Source organism: Schistocerca piceifrons, chromosome 9, assembly GCF_021461385.2.
Source record: "Schistocerca piceifrons isolate TAMUIC-IGC-003096 chromosome 9, iqSchPice1.1, whole genome shotgun sequence".
Lineage (NCBI taxonomy): Eukaryota > Metazoa > Arthropoda > Insecta > Orthoptera > Acrididae > Schistocerca > Schistocerca piceifrons.
The window spans coordinates 97,994,921-98,017,250 of record NC_060146.1 but is presented as its reverse complement, the minus strand read 5'-3'; the positions used below and the strand labels follow the sequence as shown (position 1 = coordinate 98,017,250).

Below are 22,330 nucleotides of genomic sequence, written 5' to 3'. Positions count from 1 at the left end.
AGAGTGTAAAGAAGGCTTGGCGGCTCCCAATGATGGTCCACCCAGACGGCCATCTCGTGAATGTAGCACGGATCGGTCTTCCCCTAGGTTGGACTGGGCGACGGACAAGGAAGATGACTGTGCACCACGAGCAACGACGGCAGTTGACACGCTGCCGATGATCATTGATAGCATACCAGTTGACGAAAGTCTCCTTGCAGGGCACCCTGGATCGCTGCGCTAAACTGAAATGCCTCATTTGTCCACAGATAATAACAGGACGATTTTGTTGAACGTTACACTGGTTTTTATGTTGGTGTGTCCATTTGTTTTCTCTTCCTAAATGGAACGACGTTTACAGAGAATGTCACAGACTTACAATATAATGACTTTGAATATTAACAGGATTAGGAGTCCACCAAAATTGGCGGCTTTGAAAGATTTCTTGTATAATTCGGATACCGATATTGCTCTCTTGCAGGAGGTAATGGTCAGTGAATTTAATTTCCCGGGGTTTACTGAAATTTTAAATGTTGCTTTCGAAAATGAATGTGGAACGGCTATTTTGGTGAAACATGGTATACCGGCGGAGCCTTTGTGTCTTCTCGAATCCGGTCGCGGAATCTCTTGTAAAATCTTTAATACGACGGTTGTTAATGTCTATGCCCCCTCTGGTAGCAGCTCCCGAGCGGCCAGGACAACTTTTTTCACCGGTGAAATGGTTCACTTATTAAACGACAATTCAGAAAATATCATTATAGCTGGCGACTGGAACTGTGTACTGAAGTCAAAAGATCAAAAACCGAACTTTAACTTCTCTCCAGCACTGAAAGATTGTGTCACAGCCTTACGTCTTACAGACGCATGGGAATTATTTCACCCCATAGCTGTTAAGTTTACGTATATGACGAACTTGGCGGCCAGTAGAATTGACAGAATTTATATATCCGATAGTTTAATGCAGTGTGAATCTTCAATAGACACGATTCCCACCAGTTTTTCTGATCACTGTGGAGTTCGTTGTAGCATACATCTTGCCCGGCAAACGACCTATTGGGGACGCGGTCTTTGGAAATTGAATGTCAGTCTTCTTCACGAACCAGACTTAAATGAATCCATCCAAGTGACCTGGAATATGTGCCTCAGAGCGCGCCCCAGATACGTTTCCACCATTGAGTGGTGGACCAACTACGCTAAAAGGAAGCTGAGGATGACTTTGATCGACTATGGCAAGGCAAGGGCTCAACTTCGGAAAGACACTATTGAATTTTATTATACCTGTTTGCGAGAACTGTATGATCGTCCCGTTTTGTCTGCTGACCATTTCATGCAAATAAAGAAAATTAAGGCGATTTTAACCCAACTGAAACGACGACAACTTGATGGTTTGAAGGTAAAGTCAAGATCACATTCCACTGTCGAAGATGAAACTGCCTCTTTGTATCATCTCCTCCGGCATGCAAAGAATAGAAGGAATAGTTTTATCAACACCCTGCGCGATGTGAATAACGATGTGCTCCATGAACAACGTGACATCCTTAACGAAATCCATCGCTTTTTTACGTGTTTATATACTGCCCCTGATGTCAATGAACAGTCTGTGGCGACGTTACTTCACGGCACAGACTCGATAGTTACTGAGGACGAGAATAGGGCGCTATTGGACATATTTACTAGTGATGATGTTTTGGATATCGTCAAAACTTCTCCGGTAAACAAGACGCCTGGGCCGGATGGTTTACCAGTCGAATTTTACTACAGGTTTTGGAATGTTCTGGGCGATGTGCTCACCGCCATCATCAATGAAGTCATCAACGGTATCTCCATACCCTCGGTGTTTAAAGAGGGTGTGTTTGTGATGGTACCCAAGGGGCGAGGAATGAAGGATGTCCGTCGTCTGCGACCTATATGTTTATTAAATGGGGACTATAAAATTGTTGCCCGTGCACTGAAATTGCGACTGACTCCAGTCCTACAACGTGTCATTGCGCAGGACCAAACGGCCCTTCCGCATAGAAGTATCATCAAAACGGTCAGTGAATATCGTGATGTGATTTCCATTTTTTCGGCAGCTCAACTTCAAGGTGCTCTATGCTTTATTGATTTTGCAAATGCTTTTGACCGGATTGATCATCGTTATCTTTTTAAAACAATGTCGGCCCTGGGTTTTGGGGGACGGTGCTTGAAGTCTTTGCAAAGTATGATTACTGGGATGACGGCAAAAGTACTTGTCAACGGTCAATGCACGAGAGCCATAAATATTTGTCGTGGATTCCCGCAAGGAAGCCCACTCTCCATGCTGCTCTATGTCATATCTCTGGAACCTCTTGTCCGACATTTAAACGTTCTCTTGGAAGGGATCACGATTATGTCGGTAAAGAAAGTAACCAATGTGTATGCAGATGATTTAGGGGTCATAGTTCGGAGTGACGACGATGTTCAAACTCTTAAGACCGCCTTACACGTTTATTGTGGTGCTACTGGTGCTGCTGTGAATAACACGAAAAGCTCTATGCTCAGCCTCAATGGTTATGCGAACGCAGACTTAGATTGGATCACTTCCACGAACCAACATAAGTCTCTCGGTGTCACATTTTCTAGCTGCCCGCTCAAGATGGCTTCCGTTAACTGGAAGAACATGCTTACCAACATCAGAGGCTCATTAATAGAGCATCGAAATAGGGACCTCAATTTAATGCAAAGGGTACAACTGATTAACTGTGTGATCCTGTCAAAAGCGATTTACCTGGGGCAATGTCTACCTATTCCCTTGGGCATCGCCAAAAATATTACGAGGGCAGTTTGTCAGCTGTTATGGAGAGGCTGTATATTTAAAGTGGCAGCTCGTACAGTGACCTTACCTCCGGTCGCCGGTGGCCTCGGACTCACAGATATTCGTCAAAAGACAGTGACTTTATTTATCAAGCGTACTCGAGAACATCTCCGTAAGTACCCCGACAGTATTACGACGCAACTGTTTCATCTGACTGAACCTCAGAGTTTAGATGCTCCTGTCAATGTGGCTCCGATCCATTTTAAGCTGCACCATGTCAGACTTTACTTCACCGAGATCAGTTACAAAGAGAGTATACATCTGACACCCAGCCGTAGCGCCACGTCATCTGCTACTTCTATTCCATGGCGCTGTTCAGTCAGGAATCGAATCGAGAAAAAATATCCATCCAAAGATTGGAATACTGTTTGGAAGAATATTCATAATAAAGTCTTAAGCATGTCAGTACGGTCGACATGGTATCAAGTGGTTAACGATATCATCGCCAACAATGAGAGGCTCCATGCTATAGGACTTCATTATACTCCCATGTGTCGCCGTTGTGGATATGTGGATACGACAGTTCACAGCTTTACTTGTCAAGGATACAATACCATATGGAACCACATTAAGCAGCAGGTCGCATTCCTCAGGCGCAATGATGGTAGATTCATCACCACCACCGAACTCTCGGCCCCGGACGTGATGTATTTTCCGCGTCAGAAAAATAATACCATACTGTGGCTATACGGCAATTTTGTTCACTTTGTCATCCACAAAACGACCACGGACACCATTGAGGACTACAACTGCTACATCACGGAGGAATATTACAAGCTACGCGCCCAACGGAACCACACCAAGCATTTTGGAAATATGCTACACATACTCTTTCAAAAGGAAGGTATTGGATGATGTGTTGAATGATATACTGTGATTATAATCTGAGATCAGTGTCATGTATTGTGTGTGTCCTTAAGAAGTCTACGTTTTTCAGTTTTCCACTTAATTTTTCTTTCTTTATCCCCGTTTTTCAACATATCAAGTTCCCTCGTTATGAAAAACCATCCAACATCACAGAATAAGTTCACTTGGATGCAGAAATTTACTTCTCTCACCACGTTTGGCATGGATTCCCTTACGTGAGAAGGAGCATTTAATTTGATTTTAGCAAAGAAGCTCGCCGAAGAAGGCGCATGAAGGAGAGCGAATGGAAGGGCTAGAAGGGGAGATGGGAGGCCCTAAAAAGGAAAAAAAAAAAAAAAAGGTTGAAAAAAAAAAAAAAAAAAAAAAGTTGGTAGAGCGTTCGCTTTGCATGTGAAAGGTCCCGGGTTCAAGCCCCGGCGCCTCCATGTTTTGTGGTCAGTGCGTGGTAAGTGTTGGTCGCGGCGAGCCTAAAGGCACGCAAGATGTTGCAAAGCCAGCGTCACAGACTCGTATACTGACGTAAGGAGAGCAAGACGTAAATGTGAGGACCGGCTGTTGTCGAGGTGTCATCGAGTGCAAATCTGCCTTAGGTATAACGGCCTAACCTCAATGAAGTCTAGAGAGTGGACAACACGTTCGTCTACCTCAGAGCGTTGGCCGAACGCTATTTTCGACGTCGTGCGTGCCACTTTGATTTTGGCCAACTACGATTCGATACAGAATGCAGGAAACCTGAAAGACACCCTCACGGACACATTGAGAGTAGTGTTTGTCAGCGGAATAATGGGAGTGCAAGGGTCTGTGCCATTGATATGGCTGTATGTAGCGCAGTTCGTCAGTAGGGGGCGTAGCTCAGATGGTAGAGCGCTCGCTTAGCATGCGAGAGGTACTGGGATCGATACCCAGCGCCTCCAGAATTTTTAACACACCAACATGCGCACACTGCCATGCAAGTGGAATAATTCACAGCCAGAAAATGTGTCAAGGCAGATACGAGCCAACGATTAGCAGCCACAATTGGCAAGCGTGCTGTAATGCGCACGAAGCACCCTCCTCCCACCACTACACTTAATTTAGAAACAGTACAAGTGTTCCCATAAGATTCTCAAACCTATGTCGCAAAGATCAGCCTTGCGCCGAATTCACAAAAATCCCACTGCACATTCCAATTCTTGACGTGCAGTCGGCTGCTACTGGTGTTGCTAGTTGTGACTGCTGATGACAGATGCCGTAGCAATCAATTCATGGAGTGAGTTGTATGTTTTGCGATACTCTGTCTCTGACAAGCAAGCAGAGGTGACATAGGCGCGAACACAGGAAGCTTGCAGCCCCTCGCTGCCTGCAGACACCGAACAGCCACACTAGGAGGGCGGCCTAAGTCGTAGGCGAAATGTGCTCATTCGCTTGTGTGCGACGTCAAGCTCTAAATAAGGCTGTCACTAGCGTGAGCGTCGTGTAAAGTCGGAAAAGTCGTCTGCGTGGGTGAGTGGCATGTTTGGGGAGCGTTTCGTAGTTTGCGCAGTGCAATGGAGACGCGGAAAGTTGTTGTGGCCCAGTCTTTTGCAGTTGGACGACAAGAGTGGTACACAGTAGTAAAGTGCGAGGCAGTGAGTTGGCATGAACAGTCGAGTGCACAATGGGTCTTCAGATGTGCTTGTTACCTCAGGTGCTGTGTGATTGTCGACATGGAGTGAAAACGGAGCAACTTGTGACTGTCCCTTCAATTTAAGACGTTAAAAACGGACGGAATTTGCAGTCGTAATACCAGAGCATCGAAACTACTTGGAACTCTTGCGTATGTGAACGTGTCCGCGCCTTTGTACTCTGGTCCCTTCACCCCTGCAAACCAACCAACCATCGTGTCCGTGCACATAAGAGTAGCAAAGAACGGAGAACAGCGCAGCTTGGTTGTGCTTGGGGGCGTAGCTCAGTTGGTAGAGCGTTCGCTTTGCATGTGAAAGGTCCCGGGTTCAAGCCCCGGCGCCTCCATGTTTTGTGGTCAGTGCGTGGTAAGTGTTGTGAACGTGTCCGCGCCTTTGTACTCTGGTCCCTTCACCCCTGCAAACCAACCAACCATCGTGTCCGTGCACATAAGAGTAGCAAAGAACGGAGAACAGCGCAGCTTGGTTGTGCTTGGGGGCGTAGCTCAGTTGGTAGAGCGTTCGCTTTGCATTTGAAAGGTCCCGGGTTCAAGCCCCGGCGCCTCCATGTTTTGTGGTCAGTGCGTGGTAAGTGTTGGTCGCGGCGAGCCTAAAGGCACGCAAGATGTTGCAAAGCCAGCGTCACAGACTCGTATACTGACGTAAGGAGAGCAAGACGTAAATGTGAGGACCGGCTGTTGTCGAGGTGTCATCGAGTGCAAATCTGCCTTAGGTATAACGGCCTAACCTCAATGAAGTCTAGAGAGTGGACAACACGTTCGTCTACCTCAGAGCGTTGGCCGAACGCTATTTTCGACGTCGTGCGTGCCACTTTGATTTTGGCCAACTACGATTCGATACAGAATGCAGGAAACCTGAAAGACACCCTCACGGACACATTGAGAGTAGTGTTTGTCAGCGGAATAATGGGAGTGCAAGGGTCTGTGTCATTGATATGGCTGTATGTAGCGCAGTTCGTCAGCAGGGGGCGTAGCTCAGATGGCAGTTCGCCGGCGGACGGCGTGGAGGTAGGACGTAGTGTGGTGTGCGCTGCGCCGTCTGTGCTTCCGCGTGGTAAGTCTTGCGCTTGCTGCGGCTTAAAACTCCTTTTATAGAACGCTTCGAGAAGTAATGAGTAGCATGCAGTGATGGCTCAACCAAGTCGAAAAGATACGTTGAAACTTACCTTTGATCCTCGATATGCCAGACCCAAGTCGTTTGAAGTAGAAAATTGGTTAGAAGAAGATGTGAAGCTCTCCTTTAATGATGTAATTGGGATCCACCTGTCGATTGTAACTTGTGTAGTGTTTGTTAAAATGCGTAGTTCCGAGTTGTGCGAGAAAATAGTTGAGTCTTCCGGAGGTGTCATGAAATTTAAGCACTCAGATGGAAACGTTGGTGAAGTCACCGTTGCACATGCTGGTTTTGGCATTCGCACAATTCGAATCTTCGAGTTACCTTTTGAGATTACAACAGACCAAATTAATGCTGTAATTTCACCCTTCGGGAAAGTGCTCAGCAACTTTGCCGAGAAATGGTCAAGCGCGCATAAATTCCCAGTACTAAATGGCGTACGTCAGCTTCGTGTAGAGTTACAAAAGCACATCCCGTCGTACATCAATGTCTGCGGATATAGAGGGATTGTAATTTATGACGACCAACCGCGAACCTGTGCCGCCTGTAACAAGCCTGGGCACGTTCGCGCAGAATGTATACAGCGGCGCGTTGCACAGCTGCCGGCCGGCGAGTCCGCCAGGCCACCGGCGATGACAACACTGCCAGGAACCTACGCCGCCGTGGCACGCGAACGGCCGACTGTCTCCTCAGCCCCTGAATCGTGTGCAAATACAAATTCTCCAAACACTGAAATTCCAATGGACGTCAGTGCCGTCATAGCTGACGACCTACAAGAGTCCCGCCAATCTACGGAAACAGTTGAAGTTCCACCGACACAGGCACCTGCAATTGTAAAGGCAGCAGATCCGCCGGAAGCTGAAGACCGACACACCTTGCAGGAAAGCGACACTAACGTGGATACTGAAGAAAGTCCGTCGAGAGGCAATTCTCCGAAGAAAAATAAGAAACGCCGGCTGGCGCGCAAAGGTGCAGAGGAGACAGCTCCCACACTCCGACAAAAAGCGAAGGAAATAGGTAGTACCTTACGCCAACAGATCTGTAGCAACACGAAAGCGTCACCAGTTTCTGTGGAGCGTTCCCCTTCTGCGCTGGTAAAACGAGACGTCCAAGGAAAGCCAACAAAGAAAGCATCCAACGACCCTCAAGAAACGAGTCACTCTCATGAAGCTTCACTCGTTCCACCCACGACGACAACCTCAACCAGCTGGGCAGACGAAAGCGACCATAACAATGCCGACGCTGAAATGACAGAAGTTTCAGAAACTCAGACAGACTGTAAGCTAGCCCCACAGGTGGCTGATTTCTTCAACGACGACGTCTCCGCGAACGAACATTCTAAAGAACAAGGACACACCGCTGAAACATTTGCTACCGGTGAATATTATTAAGATGCGTTTTAAAGCTGACGTTTGCGAGACAAAACAGAAGAATGTTTTTTAAAGTTAGATCAAGTAGAACGAAGAATGTCTGACATACAAGCATACAAAATCGCGACAGTAAACCTTAACAAGATTCACAGTTCCTTTAAACTACAGAACTTAAAAGATTTTATATATGCTTCTGACAGTGACATTGTCCTTTTACAAGAAGTGACAGACATTGAGCTTGGTAACATACCTGGCTTCAACGCCATTACAAACCCAGGGCATGGAGCGGAAATGGGCACGGCTCTGCTCACAAAGGAGGGCATAGTAGTCCAAGATGTAGTAAAACTACCAAACAGTAAAGGCATAGCGGCCACAATAAACAACATACGGCTCATTAACGTGTATGCCCCTTCAGGATCCAGTAACAGGCACCGCAGAACGGAGTTCTTTAAAGAAGAAATTGTCCCACTATTTGGAACTCGATATGATCACCTTATCCTAGGAGGAGATTTTAATTGTGTTTTGCATGCCAAAGACCAAACTCCCAATTTTAACAAGTGTACTGAACTGGAACGTATAGTTAATGACTTAAGACTAATAGACTCATGGGAACATATGCACGGTGCAGCCCCTGGCTTCACCCACGCCACAAGTCACTCGGCGAGCCGTCTCGACAGGATATATGTAACGCACAATTTGAGACACCTCATTTTGCAGTCCGAAGTATGGCCTACCGTTTTTTCAGATCATGCTGCTTACATATGCACAATCAATCTGATAAAACAAGGGACATTCAGAGGTCGAGGCACATGGAAGCTGAATGTGTCACATCTGCAAGACCATGCTTGTCAGGAGGCATTTCACAAGGTATGGAGAGAGTGTGAAAGCAAATTTAGCTCGTACAACTCTGGCACTGACTGGTGGCTGAAACATGCCAAGCCTAAAATACGGGGGTTTTTCATAAACTACTCCAAAGACAAAAACTTTTGGTACAAATCAACTATAGAATTTTACTTTCAGTGTCTAAGGGATTTGTACAAGTGCGATGCAACAGTTGTGGACAACTACGAAAGAATTAACAAAATTAAAGCAAAAATCTTAGCACTACGGCGTAAAAAACTGGAAGGCTACCAAATAAGGTCGCGTGCCCAGAACATAGCCCAGCACGAGGTCACTTCCATTTATCATGTCATTCGTGAAAGCAAAAGGGCGGCTCGCAAGATACTATCTGAAATAACAACTGATGATGGAAGGAAGCTGACGAAGCAAAGAGAGATTAAAGAGGCAATCGTACAGCATTTTGAATCCTTAATGTCTAGTCAGCCGGTTGACGAACAGCTTCAAGACGAGTTAATGATTAACCTCCAGGGCAAAGTATGCCACGCGGAAGCACAAACTCTCATCTCGGAAGTGACTGAAGAAGACGTCGAAGAAGCTATATATGGAAGCACGAAAAATAAGGCTCCAGGGGCAGATGGAATTCCGGCAGAATTTTATCGCAGATTCAGTGGCCTCGTAAAAGGCAAGTTTACTCTCATCTGCAACGAACTGCTAAACCCTGAGAATGACATCCCGAAGGAATTTCGTGAGGGACTCGTAGTGCTAGTGCCAAAAACTACCAATACGAAATCTGTAAGCGCTCTGAGGCCAATTACGCTTTTAAACAGCGATTACAAAATCTTTGGCCGCATCCTCGCTCGCAGGCTGAAAACCACAATGACCAGCGTCACTGGCCCTTATCAAACAAGTGTGGGCAAAGACAGAAGAATTCTCCAGACCCTCTGTGATTACAGGGACCTAATCTCAACGGCCGACGTCTGCAAAATAAAATGTGCACTCATCTCACTCGACTTTGACAAAGCCTTCGACAGAGTTAATCATAGTTTTCTCCTTCGCACCATGGGCGCAATGGGCTTCCCACCTCTATTCATTGCGGTAGTAAGAAATACAGTAACAAACAACTCAGCCAGATTTGTCATCAATGGACACATTAGCCGCCCGATTGACGTCACCAGCTCCATTAGGCAAGGGTGTCCAATGTCAATGGCACTCTTCGCCATCGCCATCGAGCCCCTGCTTGCCTCCCTTATGAAACATCTACAAGGACTACAAATACATGGAGAAAAGATCGTGTGCAAGGCATACGCTGATGATGTTGGCTTCCTAGTCGTGAATGGCGCTGAAGTACAGAGCGCACTACGAATAGTAACAAAATATGAACAGGCATCTGGTGCAAAACTTAATAGAACAAAGTCGGGGATTTTCAACATCGGCCGTGGAATTGGGACGCAAACGCAGGATCTGTTACGCGAGCTTGTAACCATGAAATGTCTCGGCATAGATTTTAAAAGAAATATCAAGCACACTATTGCTGCGAATTATCGAAAATTACTTAACAGCATACGCGCCTCTGTACAAGCACATAGTATTAGGAAACTCGATGAACTTCAAAAAGTAACAGTGGCAAATGTATACATCACATCCAAAGTTAATTATGTAGCACAAGTTCTGCCACCACCTGCGACTTTGTTGAAAAGCATCGCATCTGCACTAGGACACTTTGTGAGCCGCGGACGTATATTCAAAGTCAAATATGACATTCTGATGCTCCCTACGAAATGTGGTGGGTTAAATCTTACCGATGTCAGCAAAAAAGCGCAAGCCTTATACCTTGCTACCACATACAAACAATGGAAAGAGCCAAGTGGTACCCTTGCTGCACATTTGTTAAACGAAGTAGCTCCTGCTGACGTCAGTGCACCTATAAATGTCCAACACATACCCAACGGACTATACCACTTGAAATACTTTTTCGTAGAATACAGCTATATACAGGCAAGGATTCCTGGAAAAGACATCATGAAAGTAAAAGAACTTTATAATAACTTGATGAAAGACAAACCCAGAAACGACGTAGAACAAAAGTATCCTTGTTATAACTGGGAAACAATATGGGAAAATATTCACTGCCGGTACTTGCCAACGTATGTCAAATCGACCTGGTACTTTGCTGTAAACAGAAAAATTACGACGAACTCTAAACTTCACTCTATTCGATTGGCCGAGTCACCGCTGTGTCCATTATGTAAAATACCAGATACCGAAGAGCATAAATTGCTGTGTGACAGGGTAAAAGAAATATGGCTCTACATAAGACAAAAGATAGCGAGTGTCAGCAGAACTACGCCCAATGCCGTTACGACTGCTGAATTTTTAAACCCTGACGGTATACCTTACCCTAAAACAAAACGAAATGCAATTAACTGGTTGAAAGGCCAAACGATGCATTACGTCCTAACAAAAGAATCAAGCAATAGGGAGGACTTCTGGGTATACCTTACAACTGAGCACCACAAGTTGATGTGTACTAAAAAATACAAAGAAAATTACGCAAACGTTTTAACTAAAACAATCCTGTAACCATTAGAAATGCGTAATTTACATTGCACATTCAAGCATTTCGTATATTAGACGAATGATTTTTGGTTAAAGTTTGTTCTACACGTAGCAGGAGGAGGATTTCCAACAGAAAGTAGTCAGAGAAGATCATCAGTATAGACCAATTAAGCCTATGTGTATCTATTACTTTGGTTTCGGAGAAACACAGTGATGAAACTGGTATACGCCATTTATTTAGTTCCTGTTTTTCTTTCCTTTTCTTTTCACAAGAAGACACATTTATGTTAATTAAGTGTAAAATCAAGCAGAAGAAGCCTATTTTACTTCATTACCTTCTGAAAAAGGAAATTATACTTATCAGCCATAATGAGTTTGCTTCTTTCCGTTTTTCCACGCACGGAGAACGAAATTTACAGATGCAGTTACAGTTCCACAACAATTATGAGACTGCCTTCTCAATGGAATTTACGTTTATTTTTAATCAAGCCATGTTGCAAACAAAGGCAACAGAACGGGCATACTTCGTTCGTCGTTCAGAAGAAGCACGTTTCCACATCATCAAGTTACATTCATTCTTAAAGGCGGAGAAGCCGGGCCGAGAAGGCAACACTTGGCGAGCGTAAAGGATGGGTTGAAGGGGAGGAAGGAGACCCATTAAAAAAAAAAAAAAAAAAAAAAAAAAAAAAAAAAAAAAAAAAAAGAGGTTGGTAGAGCGTTCGCTTTGCATGTGAAAGGTTCCGGGTTCAAGCCCCGGCGCCTCCATGTTTTGTGGACAGTGCATGGTAAGTGTTGGTCGCGGCGAGCCTAAAGACACGCAAGATGTTGCAAAGCCAGCGTCACAGCTCATATGATGTATACTGACGTAAGGAGAGCAAGACGTAAATGTGAGGACCGGCTGTTGTCGAGGTGTCATCGAGTGCAAATCTGTCTTAGGTATAACGGCCTAACCCCAATGAAGTCTAGAGAGTGGACAACACGTACGTCTTACTCAGAGCGGTGGCCGAACGCTATATTCGACGTTGTGCGTGCCACTTTCATTTTGGCCAACTACGATTCGATACAGAATGCAGGAAACCTGAAAGACACCCTCACGGACACATTGAGAGTAGTGTTTGTCAGCGGAATAATGGGAGTGCAAGGGTCTGTGATATTGATAAGGTTGTATGTAGCACTATTCGTCAGCAGGGGGCGTAGCTCAGATGGTAGAGCGCTCGCTTAGCATGCGAGATGTACTGGGGTCGATACCCAGCGCCTCCACAATTTTTAACACACCTACATGCGTACACTGCCATGCAAGTGGGATAATTCACAGCCAGCGAATGTGTCAAGGCAGATACGAGCGAACGATTAGCAGCCACAATTGGCAAGCGTGCTGTTACGCGCAGGAAGCAGCCTCCTCCCACCGCTACACTGAATTTAGAAACAGTACAAGTGTTCCCTTAAGATTCTCAAACCTATGTCGGAAAGATCTGCCTTGCGCCGCGTTCACAAAAATCCCACTGCACATTCCCATTCCTTACGTGCAGTCGGCTGCTACTGGTGTTGCTAGTTGTGACTGCTGATGACAGATGCTGTAGCAATCAATTCATGGAGTGAGTTGTATGTTTTGCGATACTCTGTCTCTGACAAGCAAGCAGAGGTGACATAGGCGCGAACACGGGAAGCTTGCAGCCCCTCGCTGCCTGCAGACACCGAGCAGCCACACTAGGTGGGCGGCCTAAGCCGTAGGCGAAATGTGCTCACTCGCTTGGGCGCGACGTCAAGCTCTAAATAAGGCTGTCACTAGCGTGAGCGTTGCGTGAGCGTCGTGGAGAGTCGGAAATGTCTTCTGCATGGGTGAGTGCCATGTTTGGGGAGCGTTTCGTAGTTTGCGCAGTGCAATGGAGACGCGGAGACGTGTTTTGGCCAATTCTTTTGCAGTTGGACGACAAGAGTGGTACACAGTAGTAAAGTGCGAGGCAGTGAGTTGGCATGAACAGTCGAGTGCACAATGGGGCTTCAGATGTGCTTGTTACCTCAGGCGCGGTGTGATTGTCGACAAGGAGTGAAAACGGAGCAATTTGTGACTGTCCTTTCAAAAATGGCTCTGAGCACTATGGGACTCAACTGCTGTGGTCATCAGTCGACTGTCCTTTCAATTTAAGACGTTAAATACAGACGGAATTTGCAGTCGTAATACCAGAGCATCGAAACTACTTGGAACTCTTGTGTATATGAACGTGACCGCGCCTTTGTACACTGGTCCCTTCACCCCTACAAACCAACCAACCCTCAGGTCCGTGCACATCAGAGTAGCAAAGAATGGAAAACAGCACAACTCGGTTGCGCTTGGGGGCGTAGCTCAGTTGGTACAGTTCCGCCGCAGCAGCGGCCGTGTGCAGACGTGCCGGAGTGCTCGCTCCGCGCGTGTTTGGCGGCGCCTGCAGCTAGTTGGGCCTTGTAAGTACATAATGGCCTTTGCCATGGATGATCAGTTACGCCGTTACACGTTGCGTTTCCAATTCCCGTTCGGTTATAGCCGACCACAGGTCCACGAATTAGTCGATTACTTTTTCGACAGATTATGTCTTAAAGACGAGGAAGTTTTAGGATTTTCATACGATTTCCTGGCGAATGCTGTCTACGTGAAACTTGTTAGTGACGAGCCTTGTTTATGTGTAATGGACTTAATTAAGTGTACTGCCGAGTTCGTTACTTCTGATGGTGAAATTTGTAAAGTTGTCGTTACCCATGCTGGGTTAGGTATGCGCACGGTCCGTGTGTTCAACCTACCATTTGAAATTGAACTTGCTCGTATTCGGCAATGTCTGTCCCAGTATGGGAACGTATTGGACATTCACCAAGAGCAGTGGAGTGGAATTAAACACTTCAATGTGGATAATGGTGTCAGGGTAGCGCGAATTGACCTCTCGAAGCATATCCCGTCGAATGTCGTGGTACAAGGCTTCCGGGCACTCGTTATGTACGAGGGGCAACCTCGTACTTGTGTACTTTGTTGCTCTGCGGACCATCTGAAGGCCGGGTGTCCCCGTGCTAAACCAGTGCGTCGTGTTTTGCGCCAACGTGATGCCCTTGCAGCAGGGCAGGATGGCAATAGGCCGACGTATGCCGAGAGCCTTGTCGGTCCGTCTGTCGTTAGCGCGCCACAGCTGCACGCGGCTGAGGTTGTGCCAGACGTGCCCGTTGATTTTGACGTGGACAACTATGCAATCGACGGGGCCGGAAATTCGCGCCCTTCTGATGCTGGCGTGGTCCGTGTGGAACTTCCGCCAGGATTGCCCGATCAACATCTGCACCCATCTGTGGAGAGTCTTCGACCTGAGGACTCTGGTAACCAGCCGCGAGTTTCCCATCCCCTTGAAGTGTCTTCTCCGCTAAGCGCAGTGTCCGGCAAAGAACAGTCTCCCGCGGGTGCTACTCTTACCGCTGCGAAACCCGACAACGACGAACACGTTGAGGACGTCCGTCCTCAGAAGAAAGGACGACAAAAGAAATCGGTCCGTAAGCAGAGTGCCGAGGAAACTCGTACTCTTGAACAGAAACTGCTACGTACAATCAAGCAGTTCCGGACCGATGAATGTGAGAGAATCGTCACAGACGATGGAGTACAGGTCGTGCAGCATTCAGAGGAGACCGATGTGGTGATGCATGTCGACAGTTCTGGACCCGATGCATTTATGGATACCACTCCCTCGCCGGGGTCGAGCAGGCAGCCGTCCTGGGCCGACGATACGCTTTAACATGGTATCATCCTTTCTTATGCGGAATTACAAAATTGCAACTGCTAATACAAATCGAATAACATCTGATGTCAAATTAAAATGTTTGACTGACTATGTGTACGCCGCCGATATAGATATCGTTTTCCTACAAGAAGTCGTCACACCCAAGGTAGGGAATGTCACAGGCTATGAGGCCATCATCAATATCGGCGATGAGGCAGGGACTGCAATTTTGTACAAAGCGGGCATCACTTGTCGACCTCGAGCGATTTTAGAAACGGGTAGAGGGATTGTCGTACAATTCGAAGATTTGCTTTTGATCAACGTCTATGCCCCGACTGGATCTACAGGCCGAAGGGCTAGGAGTATTTTTTATCGCGATGAAATTGTGCCATTATTATCCTGTGGTTGTTCGAAGATTTTATTGGGCGGCGATTTTGATTGTGTTGTACGCAGAGAAGACCAGTGTCCGAATTTTAATTTTTGTTTGGAGTTGCGAGATTTCATTGATGGGCTGGACTTACAAGATACCTGATGTCCACTTCGCCCACAGGTGACCGGATATACTTATGTTACCGCTGCCTCCGCTAGTCGTCTGGATAGGTTTTATGTATCTAAAGGCATTTTAAGCGCTGCCAGGGATTGTGAAATATGGCCTGTTAATTTTAGCGACCACTGTGCGTATCACGCTTAGGCACGTCTCGCAGAAAACCTTTTTGCGTCGAGGCGTATGGCAACTGAACGTCGCACTGTTGGACGACGGCGACCTGAAAAAGGATCTTATTGCAACGTGGCAATGGTGCCTCCAGCGACGACAAAGATATAGGGAGCGTGTTCATTGGTGGACGGAGCTAGTGAAACCGCACATAAAGAAATGTATTTGTCAGTTTGCCAGGGCCAAGGCGTACTGGAAGAAACAGACGTTGGAGTTTTATTTTACCGCTCTCCGCCAGTTGTACAACGATTCCTCTGCACTGCCTGGCAATCTCCTTCGCATTAAACGTACCAAAGCCAAAATCACCGCTTTGGTTCGTGAGTCTCTGGCAGGAGCCCAAGTCAGGGCACGCGCTTTCGATGACACCTTTAACGAGTCAGCGTCCTTGTACCACGTCATACGGGAAGCTAAAAGAGCCAGACAAAAAATCATTACTCAACTGAGAGATGACGATGGTCGTGTTTATGATGAGCAAGGCGAGCTTAAGACTTTTATTCGGAATCATTTCCGGCAACTTTACTCACTGCCTGACACAGATGTAGAGGCGGGAGAGGATTTTTTGTCTAACATTACGGCGTCGGTGGATCCGGACGACCACGCACAGCTCCTGGCAAACATAACTAACTTCGAAGTGAAGTCGATCATTACGTCTGCGGCGAAAGGAAAAGCTGCAGGATCAGACGGTTTGCCAGTTGAATTTTATCTTCGGTATTGGGATGTTTTCGGCGACGAACTGACTATCATGTACAATGAATTGTTAACGAATACTGCTTTCCCATCGCAGTTCACTGAGGGCATGATAGTCTTAGTCTCCAAACCGTCACAGGGGACTTCACTCAATAACTTACGACCAATCACCCTACTCAATGCAGATTTCAAAATCTTTACTAGGATTCTGAATGCCTTAGTAACGTGCTTGGTTCATACCACATGAACGTGGTTACTGGTCGATCAATGATAGACGCCCTGTGCGAATACCGAGAAATTGCATATTTGACTTGGATTTGCACGTTGGCAATAGTCTTTTTTGACTTCGACAAGGCATTTGATAGGACTAACCACGGATTTCTGTTCAGAACGCAGGAAAAACTGGGTTTCAACCAGCATTTCGTACAGATAATACGGAACTGTATCTGCAATACGTCTTCCCGCGTGAAATTCAACGGCCAGTTAACAAACCTCTGTGCCCATTCAACAAGGTTTGCGACAAGGGTGCCCGCTTTCTACGACTCTTTTCGCCATTGCTATAGAGCCACTACTGAAGACGTTTTGCGCCACCTTACCGGGTCTTCAAACGCTGAATACAAAGACCGTCTGTCATACCTATGCGGACGATATCAGCGTCCTGATCAACAACGACGAAGAGTTCGATACCGTGCGACGGCTTGTCCACCGGTATGCCAGCGCCTGCTGTGCACGCCTTAACGAACGGAAATCCAAAGTCTTGCATTTAGGTCCGCAGGCTCGCTTCGCGAACACCGTTTGGTTAGTGGCAACCAACCAGATCAAGCACCTTGGTTTGATTCTCACTCCGAATCCACGGGAAATGGTGAGAGTGAATTGGGAACAGAAGCTCAACGTCCTTCGAGCTTTGATTCGAGAGCACAATATGCGGTCTTTAGACAGGATTCAGAGAGCACATTTCGTCAATTATTATGTTCTCAGCAAGATTTACCATGTTGCCGCTGTTCTCCCTATTCCTACTGATATTGCAAACAGAATTCTAGCCCTTGCAGGCTGGTACATTTGGCGAGGTAATATTTTTAAAGTCGCTTTCAAGGCTACCGCTTTACCTCGGTATAAAGGTGGTCTAGCCCTTAAAGATGCTGAATTACAGTGCTTAGCGATTTTTCTAGCTCGAACATCAAGGATCTTACGATGTAGTCAGACGGGTCTTACAGCACGTCTATTCCAGCAGTTACGACCACCGGATATGACGCCACCGATAAATGTTGGACATATCCATCCCGAGCTCGTTCACATTCGCCGATATTACGTGGAGTCCAGCTATGTGCATCAACACCTGCAAACATTCACTGCTGCGGCTGTCTACAGTGTCTTTACGAATCGGCAACAGAATAACTCTATAGAAATGAAGTATCCTGGCAAGAACTGGCGACAAATTTGGATGAATATCAGCACTACTCTTCTTCGTTCCCGAGTTCGTTCCGTGTGGTATGATGTTGTGAACGAGGTGATGCCCGCAGGGGAGAAATTGTGTAAAATCCACTTACGGCCTACACCGACTTGCGACACATGTGGCCATGTGGAAACATTGCAACACATATTATACTGCAGAGATCAGACGCAAATCTAGAACTGGACAAGAATGAAACTAGCTCTTATTAATAGAACGACGCCATCCGCAATACAACTGCAAGATATATTTCATCCTGACTGGCAATTATTTCCGAAATATAAAAATAATAGCTATACCTGGTTAATTGGACAGTACCTATATTATATGCTGACGACTAAAACGCCTACACTTTCTGATTTTCATATGTATCTTATTGCCGAATATTACGCGATCAAACGATTACGAAAGTATAAAGAAAAATTTCAGAATTTTCTCACCGTTGCTTTGAATGATGGGAAGCTTTAAGTGTGCGAACCAATGGGTACGATCATTGCTTTTTTATTTCTTTCTTCTATTATCAGGGTATCTATTTGTCAGTTCCCAGGACTCCATTGCTTCATAGGTGGTACAATGTGTGCACCTAAGGTCAAAGAGAAGCAGCATGCAACAGGATGCCAAACTTGGGGAGCCAGTATTTATTTCTGGATTTTTACGTTACCCAGAAGACAAGTATAGTTTAAGTTGAAGTTTAACACAGACGAGGCAGTATTTCTTTCTAGATACCCATCTTTCCTCTATACGGAACTTTATTTTTCTATTTATTATTTACGGTGCTGAAAGAGAAACCTCTCATCTTGTTGTTTTTGTCTCCACCAACTCAAGGAACACACACCAGTACCCAGTTACTTTTAGTCAATAACTGCAAGAAAACAGCACGGCGGTAATCTCGGCGAACATACTCTCAACGCTAAGAGGTGACAACTTTGAATCATGCCTTCAGGAAACTGAAACATCGACGAATGCAGAACGACACGGAAACATTCATACCATTACTAAGTGAAGACGAGCTTGAGAGGAAGTTATACTGAGATATACTACCACAAAAAAAAAAATCCACTAACAAAGCGCAGACGCTAGCCGAAAAAGGCACACAACGGTGAGCGCATGGATGGGCGGTGTGTGAAAAAAAAAAAAAAAAAAAAAAAAAAAAGAATGGATACGGCGTCGGACTGCGGATCCGAAGATTGCAGGTTCGAATCAAAAAAAAAAAAAAATTGTAGGGCGTTCGCTTTGCATGTGAAAGGTCCCGGGCTTAAGCCCCGGCGCCTCCATGTTTTGTGGTCAGTGCGTGGTAAGTGTTGGTCGTGGAGAGCCTAAAGGCACAAAAGATATTGCAAAGCCAGCGTCACAGACTCGTATGATGTATACTGGCGTAAGGAGAGCAAGACGTAAATGTGAGGTCCGGCTGTTCTCGAGGTGTCATTGAGTGCAAATCTGTCTTATGTATAACGGCCTACCCATAATGAAGTCTAGAGAGTGGACAAGTTGTTCACCTTACTAAGAGCTGTGGCCGAACGCTATTTTCGACGTTGTGCGTGCCACTTTCATTGTGGCCAACTACGATTCGATAGAGAATGCAGGAAACCTGAAAGACTCCCTCACGGAATCATTGAGAGTAGTGTTTGTCTGCGTAATAATGGGACTGCAAGGGTCTGTGTCATTGATACGGCTGTATGTAGCACTGTTACTCATCGGGGGGCGTAGGTCAGATGATAGAGCGCTCGTTTAGCATGCGAGAGGTACTGGGATCGATACCCAGCGCCTCCAGAATTTTTAACACACGAACGTGCGCACACTGCCATCCAAGTGGAATAATTCACCGCCAGCAAATGTGTCAAGGCCGATACGAGCGAACGATTAGCAGCCACAATTGGCAAGCGTGCTGTAATGCGCAGGAAGCACCCTCCTCCCACCACTACATTTCATTTAGAAACAGAACGAAGCGTTTCCATAAGATTCTCAAACCTATGTTGGAAAGATCTGCCTTCCGCCGAGTTCACAAAAATCCCACTGCACATTCCCATTCCTTACGTGCAGTCGGCTGCTACTGGTGTTGCTAGTTGTGACTGCTGATGACAGATGCCGTAGCAATCAATTCATGGAGTGAGTTGTATGTTTTGCGATTGTCTGCCTCTGACAAGCAAGCAGAGGTGACATAGGCGCGAACACGGGAAGCTTGCAGCCCCTCGCTGCCTGCAGACACCGAACAGCCACACTAGGAGGGCGGCCTAAGTCGTAGGCGAAATGTGTTCATTCGCTTGTGTGCGACGTCAAGCTCTAAATGAGGCTGTCACTAGTGTGAGCGTCGTGTAAAGTCGGAAAAGTCGTCTGTATGGGTGAGTGCCAAGTTTGGCGAGCGTTTCGTAGTACGCGCAGTGCAATGGAGACGGGAAAACTTGTTGTGGCCCAGTGTTTCGCAGTTGTACGACGAGAGTGGTACACAGTAGTAAAGTGCGAGGCAGTGAGTTGGCATGAACAGTCGAGTGCACAATGGGGCTTCAGATGTGCTTGTTACCTGAGGTGCTGTGTGATTGTCGACAAGGAGTGAAAACGGAGCAATTTGTGACTGTCCTTTCAATGTAAGACGTCAAAAACAGACGGAATTTGTAGTCGTAATACCAGAGTATCGAAACTACTTGGAACTCTTGTGTATATGAACGTGTCCGCGCCTTTGTACTCTGGTCTCTTCAGCCCTACAAACCAACCAACCATCGTGTCCGTGCACATCAGAGTAGCAAAGAATGGTGTTCAACGCAGCTTGGTTCTGCTTGGGGGCGTAGCTCAGTTGACAGTCTGCTTTCGGCTGCGGTGGGGCGAGGACGTCCGCTGCGCCCCGCCGTGCGCGACCGTGAGCGCTTGCTTGTGTTTACCTTCTCGCGGCGCGAGTTGTATTTGTTCCAAGTTTAGTGCGACTATGGCACACACATGGCGCCACGATACGATCAAAATTACTCTGCAACCGGATCACGCGCGTCCTGGAGCCTATGAAATAGAACAGTTCATACGCGACGATCTACGTTTAGATCCGTCGACTGTCGTCGGAATACGTTTTTCTATAACGGCGAGTGTGGTTTATGTTAAAATGACCAGTGCAGAGGTCCGCGCGACAGTGGTTTCTAAATACTCGAACTCTCTCCGATTCAAACATTCTGACGGGCATATCGGTGCAGTGACGGTGGATCATGCAGGCATGGGCCTAAGGACTGTAAGGGTTTTTGAGCTCCCCTTCGAGGTCCCAGAGGAAGTTATCAAGGACGCCTTCCGACCATATGGCAATGTTATCAGCCACGTTTCAGAAAAGTGGCAAACTTTCTCGACGTATAAGGTCTACAATAGTGTGCGCCAAATTAAACTTGAGCTCAAGAAACATGTGCCGTCCTATTTGAAAATCGGTGGCTGTCTTGCAATCATCATGTACGACGGTCAACCGCGTACCTGCTCCGGATGTGGGCAGGAAGGCCATATTCGATAGCGCTGCTTACAACGTAGAATTACGCAGATACCAGTGGGAGACTCCGTTTCCCCGACGGGGACGACAATCCTGCCTCTCACGTACGCTCAGACGACGATGCGCACCATAGTTGAGGACGAAACGGGCGATCAGACACATCCATCGACGCCAGAAGTACCAAGGGAGGAAGAGGAAGGACCCTCGGTGCCAACCCATATGTCGCCCCCTCCACAGCAACAACAGCAGCAACAGTCCCACGGACTCCAGACGCAACATAACATTCAAAACGCGATGGACGTGGACGCGAACATTGTCCCGACCGCGGCTTTCCTAGCGGAAGGTGATACGACGCTGGATTGCCTCCCACATTCGGATACGAATGTCCACGTTCGAAAGCAACGTTTGCCTCGACGACGCAAGCGACGTCGGCGGACCCCTTCTGACGATTGCCTCCTACACACGGCCGGTCAAGAAGGTGACATCTCATCAGACAGCATGGATGCTGCGCCTGCTGAGGATCTAAGTGGTGTAGACGGTTCACTTGCCCACACTACGAGTGCCCAGTTACTTCTTGCACCACAAACGCGGCAGGTCGCGTCGATGGATGGCGATCCGTCTACCTCTACCAAAGACGACGTACGTGAGAGAGATTTAGGTGCCGATCAGCTACACAGCATCGTGTTGCACCCATTGTGGTCGGACGATGTTGAGGAACTTCCTGAAGAGGGCACGGGTGACAGGGGAGGGGGTGGCATTGGGGATGCCACTCCTAGCGTGAAAGACTCATAATTTGTAACGGGTTTGGTGGGTCCGGCATCTCTTGCGGTTAGCTTTGATTGCCATGGCGTCTACCCTAGGTGAAGAGGCTAGGCAGCACACCTTTCGCCTTGCCACAATCAATATCAACGCGATAAGGGCACCACACAAACTGACAATGCTACAACGCATGCTCGATGCGGCGGACATCGACGTGGCCCTCTTACAGGAAGTATGTGTCGCTAGTTTCCCTGACTTCTACGGATATACCGCCCACATCTCCCACGCCTCTTCTACCGATTGTGGTGTGGCAGTTCTGCTACG

At 46.9% G+C, this 22,330-nt stretch overlaps 4 non-coding genes across 4 annotated transcripts; all 4 read left to right on the top strand.

The window, feature by feature from the left end:
- The first annotated feature begins 4,520 nt into the window (after positions 1-4,520).
- Trnaa-agc lies at positions 4,521-4,593 on the top strand. Its single transcript has one exon. It is a non-coding gene; the product is annotated as a tRNA-Ala (tRNA).
- Positions 4,594-5,595: 1,002 nt separating this feature from the next.
- Trnaa-ugc lies at positions 5,596-5,668 on the top strand. Its single transcript has one exon. It is a non-coding gene; the product is annotated as a tRNA-Ala (tRNA).
- Positions 5,669-5,814: 146 nt separating this feature from the next.
- On the top strand, positions 5,815-5,887 carry Trnaa-ugc. The gene has a single exon. It is a non-coding gene; the product is annotated as a tRNA-Ala (tRNA).
- A 6,519-nt stretch (positions 5,888-12,406) lies between these two features.
- On the top strand, positions 12,407-12,479 carry Trnaa-agc. Its single transcript has one exon. It is a non-coding gene; the product is annotated as a tRNA-Ala (tRNA).
- The last annotated feature ends 9,851 nt before the right edge of the window (positions 12,480-22,330 follow it).